Source organism: Natrix helvetica (assembly GCF_964273705.1).
Source record: "Natrix helvetica genome assembly, chromosome: W".
NCBI lineage: Eukaryota > Metazoa > Chordata > Lepidosauria > Squamata > Natricidae > Natrix > Natrix helvetica.
This window is the reverse complement of record NC_138555.1, coordinates 56,127,722-56,150,111: the sequence shown is the minus strand read 5'-3', so window position 1 is coordinate 56,150,111 and position 22,390 is coordinate 56,127,722.

Genomic DNA, 22,390 nt, shown 5'->3' with positions numbered 1-22,390 from the left:
TTGAAGTGTGTGCATGTGCAGAGACTGTGAGTTTTAAAAATGTCTGAGTGAATCCAGGAAGAGGGAAGAGGCAGATTGGCCGGAGGTGTGTGGATGTGCACAGCCTGTGAGTCTTAAAACCGTCTGAATGAATCCAGGAAGAGGAAAGTGGTAGAGGGTCTGGAAGTGTGTGGGTGCACAGTCTGTGAGTTTTAAAACGGTCCGAGTGAATCCAGGAAGAGGGAAGAGGCAGAGGGGCTGGGAGTGTGTGGATGTGTACAGGCTGTGAGTCTTAAAACCGTCTGTGTGAATCCAGGAAGAGGGAAGAGGTAGAGGGGCTGGAAGTGTGTGCATGTGCAGCGGCTGAGTTTTAAAAACATCTGAGTGAATCCACGAAGAGGGAAGAGGCAGAGGGGCTTTAAGTGTGTGCATGTGCACAGGCTGCGAGTCTTAAAAACGTCTGAGTGAATCCAGGAAGAGGGAAGAGGCAGAGGGGATGGAAGTGTGTGGGTGAACACTCTGTCAATTTTAAAAACCTCTGAGAGAATCCAGGAAGAGGTTAGAGGCAGATTGGCCGGAAGTGTGTGGAAGTGCACAGGCTGTGAGTCTTAAAACTGTCTGAGTGAATCCAGGAAGAGGAAAGAGGTAGAGGGGCTGGAAGTGTGTGGGTGCACACTCTGTGAGTTTTTAAAAGGTCTGAGTTAATCCAGGAAGAGGGAAGAGGCAGAGGGGCTGGAGGTGTGTGCATATGCACTGGCTGTGAGTTTTAAAAACGTCTGAGTGAATCCAGGAAGAGGGAAGAGGCAGAGGGGCTAGAAGTGTGTGCATATGCACTGGCTGTGAGTTTTAAAAACGCCTGAGTGAATCCAGGAAGAGGGAAGAGGCAGAGGGGTGGAAGTGTGTCGGTGCACACTCTGTGAGTTTTAAAAAGGTCTGAGTGAATCCAGGAAGAGGCAGAGGGGCTGGAAGTGTTTGCATGTGCACCGGCTGTGAGTTTTAAAAAGGTCTGAGTTAATCCAGGAAGAGGGAAGAGGCAGAGGGGCTGGAGGTCTGTGCATTTGCACTGCCTGGGAGTCTTAAAACCGTCTGAGTGAATCCAGGAAAAGGCAGAGGGGCTGGAAGTGTGTACATGTACAAAGGCTGCAAGTCTTAGAACCGTCTTATTGAATCCAGGAAGAGGAAAAAGGCAGAGGGGCTGGAAGTGTTTGTATGTGCACCGGCTGTGAGTTTTTAAAAGGTCTGAGTTAATCCAGGAAGAGGGAAGAGACAGAGGGGCTGGAAGTGTGTGCATATGCACTGGCTGTGAGTTTTAAAAACGTCTGAGTGAATCCAGGAAGAGGGAAGAGGGAAGAGGCAGAGGGGCCGGAAGTGTTTGCATGTGCACCGGTTGGGAGTTTTAAAAAGGTCTGAGTGAATCCAGGAAGAGGGAAGAGGCAGAGGGGCTGGAAGTGTGTGGGTGCACACTCTGTGAGTTTTAAAAAGGTCTGAGTGAATCCAGGAAGAGGCAGAGGGGCTGGAAGTGTTTGCATGTGCACCGGCTGTGAGTTTTAAAAAGGTCTGAGTTAATCCAGGAAGAGGGAGGAGGCAGAGGGACAGGAAGTGTGTGCATGTGCACCGGCTGTGAGTTGTAAAAAGGTCTGAGTGAATCCAGAAAGAGGGAAGAGGCAGAGGGGCTGAAAGTGTGTTTATGTGCACCGGCTGTGAGTTTTAAAAAGGTCTGAGTTAATCCAGGAAGAGGGAGGAGGCAGAGGGACAGGAAGTGTGTCCATTTGCACTGGCTGTGAGTTGTAAAAAGGTCTGAGTTAATCCAGGAAGAGGGAAGAGGCAGAGGGGCTGGAAGTGTGTGGATGCACACTCTGTGAGTTTTAAAAAGATCTGAGTGAATCCATGAAGAGGCAGAGGGGCTGGAAGTGTGTACATGTACACAGGCTGCGAGTCTTAAAACCGTCTTATTAAATACAGGAAGAGGGACTGGAAGTGTTTGCATGTGCACCGACTGTGAGTTTTAAAAATGTCTGAGTGAATCCAGGAAGAGGGAAGAGGCAGAGGGGCTCGAAGTGTGTGGGTGCACACTCTGTGAGTTTTAAAAAGGTCTGAGTGAATCCAGGAAGAGGCAGAGGGGCCGGAAGTGTTTGCATGTGCACCGGTTGGGAGTTTTAAAAAGGTCTGAGTTAATCCAGCCAGAGGGAAGACGCAGAGGGGCTGGAGGTGTGTGGATGTGCACACTCTGAGTTTTAAAAAGGTCTGAGTGAATCCAGGAAGAGGGAAGAGGCAGAGGGGTGGAAGTGTGTGGTGTACAGTCTGTGAGTTTGAAAAAGGTCTGAGTGAATCCAGGAAGAGGGAAGAGGCAGAGGGGCTGGAAGTGTTTGCATGTTCACCGACTGTGAGTCTTAAAACCGTCTGAGTGAATCCAGGAAAAGGCAGAGGGGCTGGAAGTGTGTACATGTACAAAGGCTGCAAGTCTTAGAACCGTCTTATTGAATCCAGGAAGAGGAAAAAGGCAGAGGGGCTGGAAGTGTTTGTATGTGCACCGGCTGTGAGTTTTTAAAAGGTCTGAGTTAATCCAGGAAGAGGGAAGAGACAGAGGGGCTGGAAGTGTGTGCATATGCACTGGCTGTGAGTTTTAAAAACGTCTGAGTGAATCCAGGAAGAGGGAAGAGGGAAGAGGCAGAGGGGCCGGAAGTGTTTGCATGTGCACCGGTTGGGAGTTTTAAAAAGGTCTGAGTGAATCCAGGAAGAGGGAAGAGGCAGAGGGGCTGGAAGTGTGTGGGTGCACACTCTGTGAGTTTTAAAAAGGTCTGAGTGAATCCAGGAAGAGGCAGAGGGGCTGGAAGTGTTTGCATGTGCACCGGCTGTGAGTTTTAAAAAGGTCTGAGTTAATCCAGGAAGAGGGAGGAGGCAGAGGGACAGGAAGTGTGTGCATGTGCACCGGCTGTGAGTTGTAAAAAGGTCTGAGTGAATCCAGAAAGAGGGAAGAGGCAGAGGGGCTGAAAGTGTGTTTATGTGCACCGGCTGTGAGTTTTAAAAAGGTCTGAGTTAATCCAGGAAGAGGGAGGAGGCAGAGGGACAGGAAGTGTGTCCATTTGCACTGGCTGTGAGTTGTAAAAAGGTCTGAGTTAATCCAGGAAGAGGGAAGAGGCAGAGGGGCTGGAAGTGTGTGGATGCACACTCTGTGAGTTTTAAAAAGATCTGAGTGAATCCATGAAGAGGCAGAGGGGCTGGAAGTGTGTACATGTACACAGGCTGCGAGTCTTAAAACCGTCTTATTAAATACAGGAAGAGGGACTGGAAGTGTTTGCATGTGCACCGACTGTGAGTTTTAAAAATGTCTGAGTGAATCCAGGAAGAGGGAAGAGGCAGAGGGGCTCGAAGTGTGTGGGTGCACACTCTGTGAGTTTTAAAAAGGTCTGAGTGAATCCAGGAAGAGGCAGAGGGGCCGGAAGTGTTTGCATGTGCACCGGTTGGGAGTTTTAAAAAGGTCTGAGTTAATCCAGCCAGAGGGAAGACGCAGAGGGGCTGGAGGTGTGTGGATGTGCACACTCTGAGTTTTAAAAAGGTCTGAGTGAATCCAGGAAGAGGGAAGAGGCAGAGGGGTGGAAGTGTGTGGTGTACAGTCTGTGAGTTTGAAAAAGGTCTGAGTGAATCCAGGAAGAGGGAAGAGGCAGAGGGGCTGGAAGTGTTTGCATGTTCACCGACTGTGAGTTTTAAAAAGGTTTGAGTGAATCCAGGAAGAGGCAGAGGGGCTGGAAGTGTGTGGGTGCACACTCTGTGAGTTTTAAAAAGGTTTGAGTGAATCCAGGAAGAGGCAGAGGGGCTGGAAGTGTTTGCATGTGCACAGGCTGTGAGTTTTAAAAAGGTCTGAGTTAATCCAGGAAGAGGGAGGAGGCAGAGGGACAGGAAGTGTGTGCATGTGCACCGGCTGTGAGTTGTAAAAAGGTCTGAGTGAATCCAGGAAGAGGGAAAAGGCAGAGGGGCTGGAAGTGTGTGCATGTGCACCGGCTGTGAGTTTTAAAAATGTCTGAGTGAATCCAGGAAGAGGGAAAAGGCAGAGGGGCTGGAGGTGTGTGGATGTGCACAGGCTGTGAGTTTTAAAAACGTCTGAGTGAATCCAGGAAGTGGGAAGAGCCAGAGGGACTGGAGGTGTGTGGATGTGCACCGGCTGTCAGTTGTAAAAAGTTCTGCATAAATCCAGGAAGAGGGAACAGGCAGGGGGGCAGGAAGTGTGTCCATGTGCACCGCCTGGGAGTCTTAAAACCGTCTGAGTGAATCTAGGAAGAGGGAAAAGGCAGGGGGGCAGGAGGTCTGTGCATTTGCACCGCCTGGGAGTCTTAAAACCGTCTGAGTGAATCCAGGAAAAGGCAGAGGGGCTGGAAGTGTGTACATGTACAAAGGCTGCAAGTCTTAAAACCGTCTTATTGAATCCAGGAAGAGGAAAAAGGCAGAGGGGCTGGAAGTGTTTGTATGTGCACCGGCTGTGAGTTTTAAAAAGGTCTGAGTGAATCAAGGAAGAGGGAGATGTACAGGAAGTGTGTGCATGTGCACCGGCTGTGAGTTTTAAAAAGGTCTGAGTGAATCCAGGAAGAGGGAAGAGGCAGAGGGGCTGGAAGTGTGTGGGTGCACACTCTGTGAGTTTTAAAAAGGTCTGAGTGAATCCAGGAAGAGGCAGAGGGGCCGGAAGTGTTTGCATGTGCACCGGTTGGGAGTTTTAAAAAGGTCTGAGTTAATCCAGGAAGAGGGAAGAGGCAGAGGGGCTGGAGGTGTGTGGATGTGCACAGTCTGTGAGTCTTAAAACCGTCTGAGTGAATCCAGGAAGAGGGAAGAGGCAGAGGGGCTGGAAGTGTGTACATGTACAAAGGCTGCAAGTCTTAAAACCGTCTTATTGTATCCAGGAAGAGGAAAAAGGCAGAGGGGCTAGAAGTGTGTGCATATGCACTGGCTGTGAGTTTTAAAAACGTCTGAGTGAATCCAGGAAGAGGGAAGAGGCAGAGGGGTGGAAGTGTGTGGTGTACAGTCTGTGAGTTTGAAAAAGGTCTGAGTGAATGCAGGAAGAGGGAAGAGGCAGATTGGATGGAAGTGTGTGGAAGTGCACAGGCTGTGAGTCTTAAAACTGTATGAGTGAATCCAGGAAGAGGAAAGAGGTAGAGGGGCTGGAAGTGTGTGCATGTACACCGGCTTTGAGTTTTAAAAAGGTCTGAGTGAATCCAGGAAGAGGGAAGAGGCAGAGGGGCTGGAGGTCTGTGCATTTGCACTGCCTGGGAGTCTTAAAACCGTCTGAGTGAATCCAGGAAAAGGCAGAGGAGCTGGAAGTGTGTACATGTACAAAGGCTGCAAGTCTTAAAACCGTCTTATTGAATCCAGGAAGAGGAAAAAGGCAGAGGGCCTGGAAGTGTTTGTATGTGCACCGGCTGTGAGTTTTAAAAAGGTCTAAGGTTATTCCAGGAAGAGGGAGGAGGCAGAGGGGCTGGAAGTGTGTGGATGCACACTCTGTGAGTTTTAAAAAGATCTGAGTGAATCCATGAAGAGGCAGAGGGTCTGGAAGTGTGTACATGTACACAGGCTGTGAGTCTTAAAACCGTCTTATTAAATACAGAAAGAGGGACTGGAAGTGTTTGCATGTGCACCGGCTGTGAGTTTTAAAAAGGTCTGAGTTAATCCAGGAAGAGGGAGGAGGCAGAGGGACAGGAAGTGTGTGCATGTGCACCGGCTGTGAGTTATAAAAAGGTCTGAGTGAATCCAGGAAGAGGGAAGAGGGAGAGGGGCTAGAAGTGTGTGCATGTGCACCGGCTGTGAGTTTTAAAAATGTCTGAGTGAATCCAGGAAGAGGGAAGAGGCAGATGGACAAAAAGTGTGTGCATGTGCACCGGCTGTGAGTTTTAAAAACGTCTGAGTGAATCCAGGAAGGGGGAAGAGGCAGAGTGGCTGGAAGTTTGTGCATGTGCACCGGCTGTGACTTTTTAAAACTTCTGCATAAATCCAGGAGGAGGGAACAGGCAGGGGGGCAGGAAGTGTGTCCATGTGCACCGCCTGGGAGTCTTAAAACCGTCTGAGTGAATCCAGGAAGAGGGAAGAGGCAGAGGGGCTGGAAGTGTGTGGGTGCACACTCTGTGAGTTTTAAAAAGGTCTGAGTGAATCCAGGAAGAGGGAGGAGGCAGAGGGACAGGAAGTGTTTGCATGTGCACCGGCTGTGAGTTGTAAAAAGGTCTGAGTGAATCCAGGAAGAGGGAAAAGGCAGAGGGGCTGGAAGTGTGTGCATGTGCACCGGCTGTGAGTTTTAAAAATGTCTGAGTGAATCTAGGAAGAGGGTAGAGCCAGAGGGGCTGGAGGTGTGTGCATGTGCACAGGCTGTGAGTTTTAAAAACGTCTGAGTGAATCCAGGAAGGGGGAAGACGCAGAGGGGCTGGAAGTTTGTGCATGTGCACCAGCTGTGACTTTTTAAAAGTTCTGCGTAAATCCAGGAAGAGGGAACAGGCAGGGGGGCAGGAAGTGTGTCCATGTGCACCGCCTGGGAGTCTTAAAACCGTCTGAGTGAATCCAGGAAGAGGGAAGAGGCAGAGGGGCTGGAAGTGTGTGGGTGCACACTCTGTGAGTTTTAAAAAGATCTGAGTGAATCCAGGAAGCGGCAGAGGGGCTGGAAGTGTGTACATGTACACAGGCTGCGAGTCTTAAAACCGTCTTATTGAATCCAGGAAGAGGGAAGAAGGAGAGGGGCTGGAAGTGTTTGCATGTGCACTGACTGTGAGTTTTAAAAATGTCTGAGTGAATCCAGGAAGAGGGAAGAGGCAGAGGGGATAGAAGTGTGTGCATATGCACTGGCTGTGAGTTTTAAAAACGTCTGAGTGAATCCAGGAAGAGGGAAGAGGCAGAGGGGTGGAAGTGTTTGGTGCACAGTCTGTGAGTCTTAAAACTGTCTGAGTGAATCCAGGAAGAGGGAAGAGGCAGAGGGGTGGAAGTGTGTGGTGCACACTCTGTGAGTTTTAAAAAGGTCTGAGTGAATCCAGGAAGAGGCAGAGGGGCTGGAAGTGTGTACATGTACACAGGCTGCGAGTCTTAAAACCGTCTGATTAAATCCAGGAAGAGGGACTGGAAGTGTTTGCATGTGCACCGACTGTGAGTTTTAAAAATGTCTGAGTTAATCCAGTAAGAGGGAAGAGGCAGAGGGGCTGGAAGTGTGTGGATGCACACTCTGTGAGTTTTAAAAAGGTCTGAGTGAATCCAGGAAGAGGTATAGGGGCCGGAAGTGTTTGCATGTGCACCGGTTGGGGGTTTTAAAAAGGTCTGAGTGAATCCAGGAAGAGGGAAGAGGCAGAGGGGCTGGAGGTGTGTGGATGTGCACTGGCTGTGAGTTTTAAAAAGGTCTGAGTGAATCCAGGAAGAGGGAAGAGGCAGAGGGGATAGAAGTGTGTGCATATGCACTGGCTGTGAGTTTTAAAAACGTCTGAGTGAATCCAGGAAGAGGGAAGAGGCAGAGGGGTGGAAGTGTGTGGTGTACAGTCTGTGAGTTTGAAAAAGGTCTGAGTGAATCCAGGAAGAGGGGAGAGGCAGAGGGGCTGGAAGTGTGTGGGTGCACACTCTGTGAGTTTCAAAAACGTCTGAGTGAATCCAGGAAGAGGGAAGAGGCAGAGGGGTGGAAGTGTGTGGTGTACAGTCTGTGAGTTTTAAAAATGTCTGAGTGAATCCAGGAAGAGGGAAGAGGCAGAGGGTCTGGAAGTGTGTGGGTGCACACTCTGTGAGTTTTAAAAAGGTCTGAGTGAATCCAGGAAGAGGCAGAGGGGCCGGAAGTGTTTGCATGTGCACCGGTTGGGAGTTTTAAAAAGGTCTGAGTGATTCCAGGAAGAGGGAAGAGGCAGAGGGGCTGGAGGTGTGTGGATGTGCACAGTCTGAGTTTTAAAAAGGTCTGAGTGAATCCAGGAAGAGGGAAGAGGCAGAGGGGATAGAAGTGTGTGCATATGCACTGGCTGTGAGTTTTAAAAACGTCTGAGTGAATCCAGGAAGAGGGAAGAGGCAGAGGGGTGGAAGTGTGTGGTGTACAGTCTGTGAGTTTGAAAAAGGTCTGAGTGAATCCAGGAAGAGGGAAGAGGCAGAGGGGCTGGAAGTGTGTGGGTGCACACTCTGTGAGTTTTAAAAAGGTCTGAGTGAATCCAGGAAGAGGCAGAGGGGCTGGAAGTGTGTACATGTACACAGCCTGCGAGTCTTCAAACCGTCTGATTAAATCCAGGAAGAGGGACTGGAAGTGTTTGCATGTGCACCGACTGTGAGTTTTAAAAATGTCTGAGTGAATCCAGGAAGAGGGAAGAGGCAGAGGGGCTGGAAGTGTGTGGGTGCACACTCTGTGAGTTTCAAAAACGTCTGAGTGAATCCAGGAAGAGGGAAGAGGCAGAGGGGTGGAAGTGTGTGGTGTACAGTCTGTGAGTTTGAAAAAGGTCTGAGTGAATCCAGGAAGAGGGAAGAGGCAGAGGGGCTGGAAGTGTGTGGGTGCACATTCTGTGAGTTTTAAAAAGGTCTGAGTGAATCCAGGAAGAGGCAGAGGGGCTGGAAGTGTGTACATGTACACAGGCTGCGAGTCTTCAAACCGTCTTATTAAATCCAGGAAGAGGGACTGGAAGTGTTTGCATGTGCACCGACTGTGAGTTTTAAAAATGTCTGAGTGAATCCAGGAAGAGGGAAGAGGCAGAGGGGCTGGAAGTGTGTGGGTGCACACTCTGAGTTTCAAAAACGTCTGAGTGAATCCAGGAAGAGGGAAGAGGCAGAGGGGTGGAAGTGTGTGGTGTACAGTCTGTGAGTTTGAAAAAGGTCTGAGTGAATCCAGGAAGAGGGAAGAGGCAGAGGGGCTGGAAGTGTGTGGGTGCACACTCTGTGAGTTTTAAAAAGGTCTGAGTGAATCCAGGAAGAGGCAGAGGGGCTGGAAGTGTGTACATGTACACAGGCTGCGAGTCTTAAAACCGTCTTATTAAATCCAGGAAGAGGGGCTGGAAGTGTTTGCATGTGCACCGCCTGGGAGTCTTAAAACCGTCTGAGTGAATCCAGGAAGAGGGAAACGGCAGAGGGGCTGGAAGTGTGTGGATGCACACTCTGTGAGTTTTAAAAAGATCTGAGTGAATCCAGGAAGAGGGAAGAGGCAGAGGGGCTGGAGGTGTGTGGATGTGCACAGTCTGAGTTTTAAAAAGGTCTGAGTGAATCCAGGAAGAGGGAAGAGGCAGAGGGGATAGAAGTGTGTGCATATGCACTGGCTGTGAGTTTTAAAAACGTCTGAGTGAATCCAGGAAGAGGGAAGAGGCAGAGGGGTGGAAGTGTGTGGTGTACAGTCTGTGAGTTTGAAAAAGGTCTGAGTGAATCCAGGAAGAGGGAAGAGGCAGAGGGGCTGGAAGTGTGTGGATGTGCACAGTCTGAGTTTTAAAAAGGTCTGAGTGAATCCAGGAAGAGGGAAGAGGCAGAGGGGCTGGAGGTGTGTGGATGTGCACAGTCTGAGTTTTAAAAAGGTCTGAGTGAATCCAGGAAGAGGGAAGAGGCAGAGGGGTGGAAGTGTGTGGTGTACAGTCTGTGAGTTTGAAAAAGGTCTGAGTGAATCCAGGAAGAGGGAAGAGGCAGAGGGGCTGGAAGTGTGTGGGTGCACATTCTGTGAGTTTTAAAAAGGTCTGAGTGAATCCAGGAAGAGGCAGAGGGGCTGGAAGTGTGTACATGTACACAGGCTGCGAGTCTTAAAACCGTCTTATTGAATCCAGGAAGAGGGAAAAGGCAGAGGGACTGGAAGTGTTTGCATGTGCACCGACTGTGAGTTTTAAAAATGTCTGAGTGAATCCAGGAAGAGGGAAGAGGCAGAGGGGCTGGAAGTGTGTGGGTGCACACTCTGTGAGTTTCAAAAACGTCTGAGTGAATCCAGGAAGAGGGAAGAGGCAGAGGGGTGGAAGTGTGTGGTTTACAGTCTGTGAGTTTGAAAAAGGTCTGAGTGAATCCAGGAAGAGGGAAGAGGCAGAGGGGCTGGAAGTGTGTGGGTGCACACTCTGTGAGTTTTAAAAAGGTCTGAGTGAATCCAGGAAGAGGCAGAGGGGCTGGAAGTGTGTACATGTACACAGGCTGCGAGTCTTAAAACCGTCTTATTAAATCCAGGAAGAGGGACTGGAAGTGTTTGCATGTGCACCGCCTGGAAGTCTTAAAACCGTCTGAGTGAATCCAGGAAGAGGGAAAAGGCAGAGGGGCTGGAAGTGTGTGGATGCACACTCTGTGAGTTTTAAAAAGATCTGAGTGAATCCAGGCAGAGGCAGAAGGGCTGGAACTGTGTACATGTACACAGGCTGCGAGTCTTAAAACCGTCTTATTGAATCCAGGAAGAGGGACTGGAAGTGTTTGCATGTGCACCGACTGTGAGTTTTAAAAATGTCTGAGTGAATCCAGGAAGAGGGAAGAGGCAGAGGGGCTGGAAGTGTGTGCATGTGCACCGACTGTGAGTTTTAAAAATGTCTGAGTGAATCCAGGAACAGGGAAAAGGCAGAGGGGCTGGACGTGTTTGCATGTGCACCAGCTGTGAGTTTTAAAAATGTCTGAGTGAATCCAGGAAGAGGGAAGAGGCAGAGGGGCTGGAAGTGTATGCATGTGCAGCGGCTGGGAGTTTTTAAAAGGTCTGAGTTAATCTAGGAAGAGGGAAGAGGCAGAGGGGTGGAAGTGTGTGGTGTACAGTCTGTGAGTCTTAAAACCCTCTGAGTGAATCCAGGAAGAGGGAAGAGGCAGACGTGCTGGAAGTGTGTGCATGTGCACAGGCTGTGAGTCTTAAAACCGTCTTATTGAATCCAGGAAGAGGGAAAAGTCAGAGGGGCTGGACGTGTTTGCATGTGCACCAGCTGTGAGTTTTAAAAATGTCTGAGTTAATCCAGGAAGAGGGAAGAGGCAGACGGGCTGGAAGTGTGTGCATGTGCACCGGCTGTGAGTTGTAAAATGTCTGAGTGAATCCAGGAAGAGGGTAGAGCCAGAGGGGCTGGAGGTGTGTGCATGTGCACAGGCTGTGAGTTTTAAAAACGTCTGAGTGAATGCAGGAAGGGGGAAGAGGCAGAGGGGCTGGAAGTATGTGCATGTGCACCGGCTGTGACTTTTTAAAAGTTCTGTGTAAATCCAGGAAGAGGGAACAGGCAGGGGGGCAGGAAGTGTGTCCATGTGCACCGCCTGGGAGTCTTAAAACCGTCTGAGTGAATCCAGGAAGAGGGAAGAGGCAGATGGACAAAAAGTTTGTGTATGTACACCGGCTGTGAGTTTTAAAAAGATCTGAGTGAATCCAGGAAGAGGGAAGAGCCAGAGGGGCTGGAAGTTTGTGCATGTGCACCGGCTGTGAGTTTTAAAAATGTCTGAGTGAATCCAGGAAGAGGGAAGAGGGAAGAGGCAGAGGGGTGGAAGTGTGTGGTGCAAAGTCTGTGAGTCTTAAAACCCTCTGAGTGAATCCAGGAAGAGGGAAGAGGCAGACGTGCTGGAAGTGTGTGCATGTGCAAAGTCTGTGAGTCTTAAAACCCTCTGAGTGAATCCAGGAAGAGGGAAGAGGCAGAGGGGCTGGAAGTATGTGCATGTGCACCGGCTGTGACTTTTTAAAAGTTCTGTGTAAATCCAGGAAGAGGGAACAGGCAGGGGGGCAGGAAGTGTGTCCATGTGCACCGCCTGGGAGTCTTAAAACCGTCTGAGTGAATCCAGGAAGAGGGAAGAGGCAGAGGGGCTGGATGTGTTTGCATGTGCACCAGCTGTGAGTTTTAAAAATGTCTCAGTGAATCCAGGAAGAGGGAAGAGGCAGATGGAGAAAAAGTGTGTGCATGTGCACCGGCTGTGAGTTGTAAAAAGGTCTGAGTGAATCCAGGAAGAGGGAAGAGGCAGAGGGGCTGGAAGTTTGTGCATGTGCACCGGCTGTGACTTTTTAAAAGTTCTGCGTAAATCCAGGAAGAGGGAACAGGCAGGGGGGCAGGAAGTGTGTCCATGTGCACCGCCTGGGAGTCTTAAAACCGTCTGAGTGAATCCAGGAAGAGGGAAAAAGCAGAGGGGCTGGAAGTGTGTGGATGCACACTCTATGAGTTTTAAAAAGATATGAGTGAATCCAGGAAGAGGCAGAGAGGCTGGAAGTGTGTACATGTACACAGGCTGCGAGTCTTAAAACCGTCTTATTGAATCCAGGAAGAGGGAAAAGGCAGAGGGGCTGGAAGTGTTTGCATGTGCACCGACTGTGAGTTTTAAAAATGTCTGAGTGAATCCAGGAAGAGGGAAGAGGCAGAGGGGCTGGAAGTGTGTGGGTGCACACTCTGTGAGTTTTAAAAAGGTCTGAGTGAATCCAGGAAGAGGCAGAGGGGCCGGAAGTGTTTGCATGTGCACCAGTTTGGAGTTTTAAAAAAGTCTGAGTTAATCCAGGAAGAGGCAAGAGGCAGAGGGGCTGGAGGTGTGTGGATTTGCACAGGCTGTGAGTTTTAAAAACGTCTGAGTGAATCCAGGAAGGGGGAAGAGGGAGAGGGGCTGGAGGTGTGTGGATGTGCACCGGCTGGGAGTTTTTAAAAGGTCTGAGTTAATCCAGGAAGAGGGAAGAGGCAGAGGGGTGGAAGTGTGTGGTGTACAGTCTGTGAGTTTGAAAAAGGTCTGAGTGAATCCAGGAAGAGGGAAGAGGCAGAGGGGCTGGAAGTGTGTGCATGTGCACTGGCTGTGAGTTTTTTAAATGTCTCAGTGAATCTAGGAAGAGGGAAGAGGCAGAGGGGCTGGAGGTGTGTGCTTGTGCACAGGCTGTGAGTCTTAAAAACGTCTGATTGAATCTATGAAGAGGGAAAAGGCAGAGGGGCTGGAAGTGTTTGCATGTGCACCGGCTGTGAGTTTTAAAAATGTCTGAGTGAATCCAGGAACAGGGAAGAGGCAGAGGGGATGGAAGTTTGTGCATGTGCACCGGCTGTGACTTTTTAAAAGTTCTGCGTATATCCAGGAAGAGGGAACAGGAAGGGGGGCAGGAAGTGTGTCCATGTGCACAGCCTGGGAGTCTTAAAACCGTCTGAGTGAATCCAGGAAGAGGGAAAAGGCAGAGGGGCTGGAAGTGTGTGGATGCACACTCTGTGAGTTTTAAAAAGATCTGAGTGAATCCAGGAAGAGGCAGAGGGGCTGGAAGTGTGTGCATGTGCACCGGCTGTGAGGTTTAAAAATGTCTGAGTGAATCCAGGAAGAGGGAAGAGGCAGAGGGGCTGGAAGTGTGTGCATGTGCACCGGCTGTGAGTTTTAAAAATGTCTGAGTGAATGCAGGAAGAGGGAAGAGGGAAAGGGGCCGGAAGTGTTTGCATGTGCACCGGCTGTGAGGTTTAAAAATGTCTGAGTGAATCCAGGAAGAGGGAAGAGGCAGAGGGGCTGGAAGTGTGTGCATGTGCACCGGCTGTGAGTTTTAAAAATGTCTGAGTGAATGCAGGAAGAGGGAAGAGGGAAAGGGGCCGGAAGTGTTTGCATGTGCACCGGTTGGGAGTTTTAAAAAGGTCTGAGTTAATCCAGGAAGAGGGAAGAGGCAGAGGGGCTGGAGGTGTGTGGATTTGCTCAGGCTGTGAGTTTTAAAAACGTCTGAGTGAATCCGGGAAGGGGGAAGAGCCAGAGGGGCTGGAGGTGTGTGCATGTGCACCGGCTGTGAGTTTTAAAAATGTCTGAGTGAATCCAGGAAGAGGGAAGAGGCAGAGGGGATGGACGTGTTTCCATGTGCACCAGCTGTGAGTTTTAAAAATGTCTGAGTGAATCCAGGAAGAGGGAAGAGGCAGATGGACAAAAAGTGTGTGCATGTGCACCGGCTGTGAGTTGTAAAAAGGTCTGAGTGAATCCAGGAAGAGGGAAGAGGCAGAGGGGCTGGAAGTTTGTGCATGTGCACCGGCTGTGACTTTTTAAAAGTTCTGCGTAAATCCAGGAAGAAGGAACAGGCAGGGGGGCAGGAAGTGTGTACATGTACACGGGCTGCGAGTCTTAAAACCATCTTATTGAATCCAGGAAGAGGGAAAAGGCAGAGGGGCTGGAAGTGTTTGCATGTGCACCGACTGTGAGTTTTAAAAATGTCTGAGTGAATCCAGGAAGAGGGAAGAGGCAGAGGGGTTGGAAGTCTGTGGGTGCACACTCTGTGAGTTTTAAAAAGGTCTGAGTGAATCCAGGAAGAGGCAGAGGGGCCGGAAGTGTTTGCATGTGCACGGGATGGGAGTTTTAAAAAGGTCTGAGTGAATCCAGGAAGAGGGAAGAGGCAGAGGGGCTGGAGGTGTGTGGATGTGCACAGGCTGTGAGTTTTAAAATGTCTGAGTGAATGCAGGAAGAGGGAAGAGGGAGAGGGGCCGGAAGTGTTTGCATGTGCACCGGTTGGGAGTTTTAAAAAGGTCTGAGTTAATCCAGGAAGAGGGAAGAGGCAGAGGGGCTGGAGGTGTGTGGATTTGCACAGGCTGTGAGTTTTAAAAACGTCTGAGTGAATCCAGGAAGGGGGAAGAGCCAGAGGGGCTGGACGTGTGTGGATGTGCACAGGCTGTGAGTTTTAAAAACGTCTGAGTGAACCCAGGAAGAGGGAAGAGGGAGAGGGGCTGGAACTGTTTGCATGTGCACCGGCTGGGAGTTTTTAAAAGGTCTGTGTTAATCCAGGAAGAGGGAAGAGGCAGAGGGGTGGAAGTGTTTGCATGTGCACCGACTGTGAGTTTTAAAAATGTCTGAGTGAATCCAGGAAGAGGGAAGAGGCAGAGGGGCTGGAAGTGTGTGCATGTGCACTGGCTGTGAGTTTTTTAAATGTCTCAGTGAATCCAGGAAGAGGGAAGAGGCAGAGGGGCTGGAAGTGTGTGCATGTGCACAGGCTGTGAGTCTTAAAAACGTCTGATTGAATCTATGAAGAGGGAAAAGGTAGAGGGGCTGGAAGTGTTTGCATGTGCACCGGTTGGGAGTTTTAAAAAGGTCTGAGTGAATCCAGGAAGAGGGAAGAGGCAGAGGGGCTGGAAGTGTGTGCATGTGCACCGGCTGTGAGTTTTAAAAATGTCTGAGTGAATCCAGGAAGAGGGAAAAGGCAGAGGGGCTGGAGGTGTGTGGATGCACACTCTGTGAGTTTTAAAAAGATCTGAGTGAATCCAGGAAGAGGCAGAGGGGCTGGAAGTGTGTACATGTACACGGGCTACGAGTCTTAAAACCGTCTTATTGAATCCAGGAAGAGGGAAAAGGCAGAGGGGCTGGAAGTGTTTGCATGTGCACCGACTGTGAGTTTTAAAAATGTCTGAGTGACTCCAGGAAGAGGGAAGAGGCAGAGGGGTTGGAAGTGTGTGGGTGCACACTCTGTGAGTTTTAAAAAGGTCTGAGTGAATCCAGGAAGAGGCAGAGGGGCCGGAAGTGTTTACATGTGCACGGGTTGGGAGTTTTAAAAAGGTCTGAGTGAATCCAGGAAGAGGGAAGAGGCAGAGGGGCTGGAGGTGTGTGGATGTGCACAGGCTGTGAGTCTTAAAAACGTCTGATTGAATCTATGAAGAGGGAAAAGGCAGAGGTGCTGGAAGTGTTTGCATGTGCACCGGCTGGGAGTTTTAAAAAGGTCTGAGTGAATCCAGGAAGAGGGAAGAGGCAGAGGGGCTGGAAGTGTGTGCATGTGCACCGGCTGTGAGTTTTAAAAATGTCTGAGTGAATGCAGGAAGAGGGAAGAGGGAAAGGGGCCGGAAGTGTTTGCATGTGCACCGGCTGGGAGTTTTAAAAAGGTCTGAGTTAATCCAGGAAGAGGGAAGAGGCAGAGGGGCTGGAGGTGTGTGGATTTGCTCAGGCTGTGAGTTTTAAAAACGTCTGAGTGAATCCGGGAAGGGGGAAGAGCCAGAGGGGCTGGAGGTGTGTGGATGTGCACAGCCTGTGAGTTTTAAAAACGTCTGAGTGAATCCAGGAAGAGGGAAGAGGGAGAGGGGCTGGAAGTGTGTGCATGTGCACCGGCTGTGAGTTGTAAAAAGGTCTGAGTGAATCCAGGAAGAGGGAAGAGGCAGAGGGGCTGGAAGTGTGTGCATGTGCACCGGCTGTGAGTTTTAAAAATGTCTGAGTGAATCCAGGAAGAGGGAAGAGGCAGAGGGGCTGGACGTGTTTCCATGTGCACCAGCTGTGAGTTTTAAAAATGTCTGAGTTAATCCAGGAAGAGGGAGGAGGCAGAGGGACAGGAAGTGTGTGCATGTGCACCGGCTGTGAGTTGTAAAAAGGTCTGAGTGAATCCAGGAAGAGGGAAGAGGCAGAGGGGCTGGAAGTGTGTGCATGTGCACCGGCTGTGAGTTTTAAAAATGTCTGAGTGAATCCAGGAAGAGGGAAGAGGCAGAGGGGCTGGACGTGTTTCCATGTGCACCAGCTGTGAGTTTTAAAAATGTCTGAGTTAATCCAGGAAGAGGGAGGAGGCAGAGGGACAGGAAGTGTGTGCATGTGCACCGGCTGTGAGTTGTAAAAAGGTCTGAGTGAATCCAGGAAGAGGGAAGAGGCAGAGGGGCTGGAAGTTTGTGCATGTGCACCGGCTGTGACTTTTTAAAAGTTCTGCGTAAATCCAGGAAGAGGGAACAGGCAGGGGGGCAGGAAGTGTGTCCATGTGCACCGCCTGGGAGTCTTAAAACCGTCTGAGTGAATCCAGGAAGAGGGAAAAAGCAGAGGGGCTGGAAGTGTGTGGATGCACACTCTGTGAGTTTTAAAAAGATCTGAGTGAATCCAGGAAGAGGCAGAGAGGCTGGAAGTGTGTACATGTACACAGGCTGCGAGTCTTAAAACCGTCTTATTGAATCCAGGAAGAGGGAAAAGGCAGAGGGGCTGGAAGTGTTTGCATGTGCACCGACTGTGAGTTTTAAAAATGTCTGAGTGAATCCAGGAAGAGGGAAGAGGCAGAGGGGCTGGAAGTGTGTTGGTGCACACTCTGTGAGTTTTAAAAAGGTCTGAGTGAATCCAGGAAGAGGCAGAGGGGCCGGAAGTGTTTGCATGTGCACCGACTGTGAGTTTTAAAAAGGTCTGAGTGAATCCAGGAAGAGGGAAGAGGCAGAGGGGCTGGAAGTGTGTGGGTGCACACTCTGTGAGTTTTAAAAAGGTCTGAGTGAATCCAGGAAGAGGCAGAGGGGCCGGAAGTGTTTCCATGTGCACGGGTTGGGAGTTTTAAAAACGTCTGAGTGAATGCAGAAAGAGGGAAGAGGGAGAGGTGCCGGAAGTGTTTGCATGTGCACCAGTTGGGAGTTTTAAAAAAGTCTGAGTTAATCCAGGAAGAGGCAAGAGGCAGAGGGGCTGGAGGTGTGTGGATTTGCACAGGCTGTGAGTTTTAAAAACGTCTGAGTGAATCCAGGAAGGGGGAAGAGCCAGAGGGGCTGGAGGTGTGTGGATGTGCACAGGCTGTGAGTTTTAAAAACGTCTTAGTGAATCCAGGAAGAGGGAAGAGGGAGAGGGGCTGGAACTGTTTGCATGTGCACCGGCTGGGAGTTTTTAAAAGGTCTGAGTTAATCCAGGAAGAGGGAAGAGGCAGAGGGGTGGAAGTGTGTGGTGTACAGTCTGTGAGTTTGAAAAAGGTCTGAGTGAATCCAGGAAGAGGGAAGAGGCAGAGGGGCTGGAAGTGTGTGCATGTGCACTGGCTGTGAGTTTTTTAAATGTCTCAGTGAATCTAGGAAGAGGGAAGAGGCAGAGGGGCTGGAGGTGTGTGCTTGTGCACAGGCTGTGAGTCTTAAAAACGTCTGATTGAATCTATGAAGAGGGAAAAGGCAGAGGGGCTGGAAGTGTTTGCATGTGCACCGGCTGTGAGTTTTAAAAATGTCTGAGTGAATCAAGGAAGAGGGAAGAGGCAGAGGGGCTGGAGGTGTGTGGATGTGCACAGGCTGTGAGTCTTAAAAACGTCTGATTGAATCTATGAAGAGGGAAAAGGCAGAGGTGCTGGAAGTGTTTGCATGTGCACCGGCTGGGAGTTTTAAAAAGGTCTGAGTGAATCCAGGAAGAGGGAAGAGGCAGAGGGGCTGGAAGTGTGTGCATGTGCACCGGCTGTGAGTTTTAAAAATGTCTGAGTGAATGCAGGAAGAGGGAAGAGGGAAAGGGGCCGGAAGTGTTTGCATGTGCACCGGCTGGGAGTTTTAAAAAGGTCTGAGTTAATCCAGGAAGAGGGAAGAGGCAGAGGGGCTGGAGGTGTGTGGATTTGCTCAGGCTGTGAGTTTTAAAAACGTCTGAGTGAATCCGGGAAGGGGGAAGAGCCAGAGGGGCTGGAGGTGTGTGGATGTGCACAGCCTGTGAGTTTTAAAAACGTCTGAGTGAATCCAGGAAGAGGGAAGAGGGAGAGGGGCTGGAAGTGTGTGCATGTGCACCGGCTGTGAGTTGTAAAAAGGTCTGAGTGAATCCAGGAAGAGGGAAGAGGCAGAGGGGCTGGAAGTGTGTGCATGTGCACCGGCTGTGAGTTTTAAAAATGTCTGAGTGAATCCAGGAAGAGGGAAGAGGCAGAGGGGCTGGACGTGTTTCCATGTGCACCAGCTGTGAGTTTTAAAAATGTCTGAGTTAATCCAGGAAGAGGGAGGAGGCAGAGGGACAGGAAGTGTGTGCATGTGCACCGGCTGTGAGTTGTAAAAAGGTCTGAGTGAATCCAGGAAGAGGGAAGAGGCAGAGGGGCTGGAAGTGTGTGCATGTGCACCGGCTGTGAGTTTTAAAAATGTCTGAGTGAATCCAGGAAGAGGGAAGAGGCAGAGGGGCTGGACGTGTTTCCATGTGCACCAGCTGTGAGTTTTAAAAATGTCTGAGTTAATCCAGGAAGAGGGAGGAGGCAGAGGGACAGGAAGTGTGTGCATGTGCACCGGCTGTGAGTTGTAAAAAGGTCTGAGTGAATCCAGGAAGAGGGAAGAGGCAGAGGGGCTGGAAGTTTGTGCATGTGCACCGGCTGTGACTTTTTAAAAGTTCTGCGTAAATCCAGGAAGAGGGAACAGGCAGGGGGGCAGGAAGTGTGTCCATGTGCACCGCCTGGGAGTCTTAAAACCGTCTGAGTGAATCCAGGAAGAGGGAAAAAGCAGAGGGGCTGGAAGTGTGTGGATGCACACTCTGTGAGTTTTAAAAAGATCTGAGTGAATCCAGGAAGAGGCAGAGAGGCTGGAAGTGTGTACATGTACACAGGCTGCGAGTCTTAAAACCGTCTTATTGAATCCAGGAAGAGGGAAAAGGCAGAGGGGCTGGAAGTGTTTGCATGTGCACCGACTGTGAGTTTTAAAAATGTCTGAGTGAATCCAGGAAGAGGGAAGAGGCAGAGGGGCTGGAAGTGTGTTGGTGCACACTCTGTGAGTTTTAAAAAGGTCTGAGTGAATCCAGGAAGAGGCAGAGGGGCCGGAAGTGTTTGCATGTGCACCGACTGTGAGTTTTAAAAAGGTCTGAGTGAATCCAGGAAGAGGGAAGAGGCAGAGGGGCTGGAAGTGTGTGGGTGCACACTCTGTGAGTTTTAAAAAGGTCTGAGTGAATCCAGGAAGAGGCAGAGGGGCCGGAAGTGTTTGCATGTGCACGGGTTGGGAGTTTTAAAAACGTCTGAGTGAATGCAGAAAGAGGGAAGAGGGAGAGGTGCCGGAAGTGTTTGCATGTGCACCAGTTGGGAGTTTTAAAAAAGTCTGAGTTAATCCAGGAAGAGGCAAGAGGCAGAGGGGCTGGAGGTGTGTGGATTTGCACAGGCTGTGAGTTTTAAAAACGTCTGAGTGAATCCAGGAAGGGGGAAGAGCCAGAGGGGCTGGAGGTGTGTGGATGTGCACAGGCTGTGAGTTTTAAAAACGTCTTAGTGAATCCAGGAAGAGGGAAGAGGGAGAGGGGCTGGAACTGTTTGCATGTGCACCGGCTGGGAGTTTTTAAAAGGTCTGAGTTAATCCAGGAAGAGGGAAGAGGCAGAGGGGTGGAAGTGTGTGGTGTACAGTCTGTGAGTTTGAAAAAGGTCTGAGTGAATCCAGGAAGAGGGAAGAGGCAGAGGGGCTGGAAGTGTGTGCATGTGCACTGGCTGTGAGTTTTTTAAATGTCTCAGTGAATCTAGGAAGAGGGAAGAGGCAGAGGGGATGGAGGTGTGTGCTTGTGCACAGGCTGTGAGTCTTAAAAACGTCTGATTGAATCTATGAAGAGGGAAAAGGCAGAGGGGCTGGAAGTGTTTGCATGTGCACCGGCTGTGAGTTTTAAAAATGTCTGAGTGAATCCAGGAACAGGGAAGAGGCAGAGGGGATGGAAGTTTGTGCATGTGCACCGGCTGTGACTTTTTAAAAGTTCTGCGTATATCCAGGAAGAGGGAACAGGCAGGGGGGCAGGAAGTGTGTCCATGTGCACCGCCTGGGAGTCTTAAAACCGTCTGAGTGAATCCAGGAAGAGGGAAAAGGCAGAGGGGCTGGAAGTGTGTGGATGCACACTCTGTGAGTTTTAAAAAGATCTGAGTGAATCCAGGAAGAGGCAGAGGGGCTGGAAGTGTGTACATGTACACAGGCTGCGAGTCTTAAAACCGTCTTATTGAATCCAGGAAGAGGGAAAAGGCAGAGGGACTGGAAGTGTTTGCATGTGTACCGACTGTGAGTTTTAAAAATGTCTGAGTGAATCCAGGAAAAGGGAAGAGGCAGAGGGGCTGGAAGTGTGTGGTTGCACACTCTGTGAGTTTTAAAAAGGTCTGAGTGAATCTAGGAAGAGGCAGAGGGGCCGGAAGTGTTTGCATGTGCACGGGTTGGGAGTTTTAAAAAGGTCTGAGTGAATCCAGGAAGAGGGAAGAGGCAGAGGGGCTGGAGGTGTGTGGATGTGCCCAGGCTTTGAGTCTTAAAAACGTCTGATTGAATCTATGAAGAGGGAAAAGGCAGAGGGGCTGGAAGTGTTTGCATGTGCACCGGCTGTGAGTTTTAAAAATGTCTGAGTGAATCCAGGAAGAGGGAAGAGGCAGAGGGGCTGGAAGTGTGTGCATGTGCACCGGCTGTGAGGTTTAAAAATGTCTGAGTGAATCCAGGAAGAGGGAAGAGGCAGAGGGGCTGGAAGTGTGTGCATGTGCACCGGCTGTGAGTTTTAAAAATGTCTGAGTGAATGCAGGAAGAGGGAAGAGGGAAAGGGGCCGGAAGTGTTTGCATGTGCACCGGTTGGGAGTTTTAAAAAGGTCTGAGTTAATCCAGGAAGAGGGAAGAGGCAGAGGGGCTGGAGGTGTGTGGATTTGCTCAGGCTGTGAGTTTTAAAAACGTCTGAGTGAATCCGGGAAGGGGGAAGAGCCAGAGGGGCTGGAGGTGTGTGCATGTGCACCGGCTGTGAGTTTTAAAAATGTCTGAGTGAATCCAGGAAGAGGGAAGAGGCAGAGGGGCTGGACGTGTTTGCATGTGCACCAGCTGTGAGTTTTAAAAATGTCTGAGTGAATCCAGGAAGAGGGAAGAGGCAGATGGACAAAAAGTGTTTGCATGTGCACCGGCTGTGAGTTGTAAAAAGGTCTGAGTGAATCCAGGAAGAGGGAAGAGGCAGAGGGGCTGGAAGTTTGTGCATGTGCACCGGCTGTGACTTTTTAAAAGTTCTGCGTAAATCCAGGAAGAGGGAACAGGCAGGGGGGCAGGAAGTGTGTCCATGTGCACCGCCTGGGAGTCTTAAAACCGTCTGAGTGAATCCAGGAAGAGGGAAAAGGCAGAGGGGCTGGAAGTGTGTGGATGCACACTCTGTGAGTTTTAAAAAGATCTGAGTGAATCCAGGAAGAGGCAGAGGGGCTGGAAGTGTTTGGTGCACAGTCTGTGAGTCTTAAAACCGTCTGAGTGAATCTATGAAGAGGGAAGAGGCAGACATGCTGGAAGTGTATGCATATGCACTGGCTGTGAGTTTGAAAAAGGTCTGAGTGAATCCAGGAAGAGGGAAGAGGCAGACGTGCTGGAAGTGTGTGCATGTGCACAGGCTGTGAGTCTTAAAACCGTCTTATTGAATCCAGGAAGAGGAAAAAGGCAGAGGGGCTGGAAGTGTTTGCATGTACACTGGCTGTGAGTTTTAAAAAGGTCTGAGTTAATCCAGGAAGAGGGAGGAGGCAGAGGGACAGGAAGTGTGTGCATGTGCACCGGCTGTGAGTTGTAAAAAGGTCTGAGTGAATCCAGGAAGAGGCAGAGGGGCTGGAAGTGTGTACATGTACACGGGCTGCGAGTCTTAAAACCGTCTTATTGAATCCAGGAAGAGGGAAAAGTGAGAGGGGCTGGACGTTTTTGCATGTGCACCAGCTGTGAGTTTTAAAAATGTCTGAGTTAATCCAGGAAGAGGGAAGAGGCAGATGGAGAAAAAGTGTGTGCATGTGCACAGGCTGTGAGTTTTAAAAACGTCTGAGTGAATCCAGGAAGGGGGAAGAGCCAGAGGGACTGGAGGTGTGTGGATGTGCACCGGCTGTCAGTTGTAAAAAGTTCTGCCTAAATCCAGGAAGAGGGAACAGGCAGGGGGGCAGGAACTGTGTCCATGTGCACCACCTGGGAGTCTTAAAACCGTCTGAGTGAATCCAGGAAGAGGGAACAGGCAGGGGGGC